The sequence below is a fragment of the Sapajus apella genome, unplaced genomic scaffold (genome assembly GCF_009761245.1).
Source record: "Sapajus apella isolate SASKATOON/1434 unplaced genomic scaffold, GSC_monkey_1.0 scaffold13, whole genome shotgun sequence".
NCBI classification, from domain to species: Eukaryota; Metazoa; Chordata; class Mammalia; order Primates; family Cebidae; genus Sapajus; species Sapajus apella.
In genome coordinates, this window is record NW_022436953.1 from 6,874,838 (window position 1) to 6,877,535 (window position 2,698).

At 46.9% G+C, this 2,698-nt stretch overlaps 1 protein-coding gene across 2 annotated transcripts in view; it reads right to left on the reverse strand.

The window, feature by feature from the left end:
- Positions 1–2,698, reverse strand: part of PCGF6 (polycomb group ring finger 6) — a 46,403-nt gene that overhangs the window by 1,487 nt on the left and 42,218 nt on the right. The window lies entirely within an intron of this gene.

Genomic DNA, 2,698 nt, shown 5'->3' on the forward strand with positions numbered 1-2,698 from the left:
TGGCTCACTGCAACCTCTGCCTCCTGGGATCAAGCAATTCTCCTGCCTCAGCCTCCCGAGTAGCTGTGATTACAGGCGCATACCACCACGCCCAGCTAATTTTTAAATTTTTTTTTTGAGAAGGAGTCTCACTCTCACCCAGGCTGGAGTATAATGGCATGGTCTCAGCTCACAGCAACCTGTGCCTCCCAGGTTCGAGTGATTCTCCTGCCTCAGCCTCCCCGGTGGCTGGGACTACAGGCGTGCACCACCACACCCAGCTAATTTTTGTATTTTCAGTAGAGACGGGGTTTCACTATGTTGGCCAGGCTGGTCTTGAACTCTTAACTTCATGATCCACCTGCCTCGGCCTCCCAAAGTGCTGGGATTACAGGCATAAGCCACCATGCCCAGCAATCTTTGTATTTTTACTAGAGAGAGGATTTTGCCATGTTGGCCAGGCTGGTCTCGAACTCTTAACCTCAGGTGATCTTCCTGCCTTTGCCTCCCAAAATGCTGGGATTATAGGCGTGAGCCACCGTACCCACCTGTAGCCCCATTCTTTTGGTCAATGTCTCCCTTTTGAAATGCGAGTTATTTGCCCAATATCTATACCCTCCTTGTATCTTGGAAGTAACTAACTTGTTTTTGATTTTATAGGCTCAATAGGCAGTAGGGACTAGCCTTGTCTCAGATGAGACTTCAGAATTTTCAGTTAATGCTGGAAATAAGACTTTGGGAAACTATTGGGAAATCATGATTGTATTTTGAAATGTGAGGACATGTGATTGGGGGAGGCAGGGATGTATTGATATGGTTTGGATCTGTGTCCCGAACAAACCTCATGTTGAAATGTAATCCCCAATGTTGGAGGTGGGGCCTGGTGGGAGGTGACTGGATCACGGGATTGGATTTCTCATGAATGGTTCAGCACCACTTACCTTGGTACTGTCCTCACAAAAGAAAAGAACATCTCGTACGATCTGGTTGTTTAAAAGTGTATATAACGCTTCCCCCCTCGTACTCTCTTGCTCCTAGTTCCTGTCATGTCTTTGCCTTCTGCCATGATTGGAAGCTAAGCCCCTATGATTCCTGTACAGCACGCAGAACTGTGAGACAATTAATAAATTACCCAGTCTCAGGTATTTCTTCAGAGCAATGTGAGAATGGACTAATACAGTATGTCAATTACATCTTAATAAAATTGTTATTTTAAAAAACAAAGGTCAGGCATGATGGTTCACACCTATAATCCCAGCACTTTGGGAGGCTAAGATGGGCAGATTACTTGATCTCAGGAGTTCAAACCCAGTCTGAACAACATGGCAAAAACCCATCTCTACAAAAATTTAAAAATTAGCCAGTTGTGGTGGTGCGCGTCTATAGTCCCAGCTACTTGGAAGGCTGAGGTGGGAAGATGAGCCCTCCAGGCTGAGGCTACAGTGAGCCATGATTATGCCACTGCATTCTACCCTGGGCAACAGAGTGAGACCTTGCCTTTTTTTTTTTTTTTTTTTTTTTGGGACGGAGTTTCACTCTTGTTACCCAGGCTGGAGTGCAATGGCGCGATCTCGGCTCACCGCAACCTCCGCCTCCTGGGTTCAGGCAATTCTCCTGCCTCAGCCTCCTGAGTAGCTGGGATTACAGGCACGCGCCACCATGCCCAGCTAATTTTTTGTAGTTTTAGTAGAGACGGGGTTTCACCATGTTGACCAGGATGGTCTCGATCTCTTGACCTCGTGATCCACCCGCCTCGGCCTCCCAAAGTGCTGGGATTACAGGCTTGAGCCACCGCGCCCGGACTTTTTTTTTTTTTTTTTAAAGACGGGGTTTCACCATGTTGGTCAGGCTGGTCTTGAACTCCCGACCTCAGGTGGTCCGCCCGCCTTGGCCTCCTGGATTACAGGCATGAGCCACCACGCCCGGCCGTCATTTTTTTTTTTGAGACAAAATCTCACTCTTGTTTGCCCAGGACTACAATGGCATGATCTTGGCTTACTGTAACCTCTGCCTCCTGGGTTCAAGCAATTCCCTGCCTCAGCCTCCCAAGCAGCTCGGATTACAGGTGCCTGCCACCATACCCAGCTAATTTTTTTGTATTTTTAGTAAAGATGGGATTTGACCATGTTGGCCAAGCTGGTCTCAAACTCCTGACCTCAGGTGATCTGTTCACCTCGGCCTCCCAAAGTGCTGGGATTACAGGCATGAGCCACCATGCCCAGCCTGACTTTGTCTTAAAAAAAAAAAAGGAAGAAAAGAAAAGAAAAAACTAACCTCTGGTGAAAAAAATCTGAACAATGGGTGCCTTGGTGGTAGGGAGAAGAATTAACTGAGAAGGAGCGGAAAGAACTCTCCAGGAGTGACAGAAATGTTATGTATGTCAAGGAGGGGTTTGAGTTAAACAGCTAGGTATTTGTTGAAACTCGTGCATTGCATTACGTCAATTAAAACATATCATATGTATGTATGCACATATAACTGTGCATGTGTGTATATTTTCTGCTTTTTCCAAGGAACTGTATAATTTACATTAAGAAAATAATTCTTAGAGGCCGGGCGCGGTGGCTCAAGCCTGTAATCCCAGCACTGTGGGAGGCCGAGGCGGGTGGATCACGAGGTCAAGAGATCGAGACCACCCTGGTCAACATGGTGAAACCCCGTCTCTACTAAAACTACAAAAAATTAGCTGGGCATGGTGGCGCATGCCTGTAATCCCAGC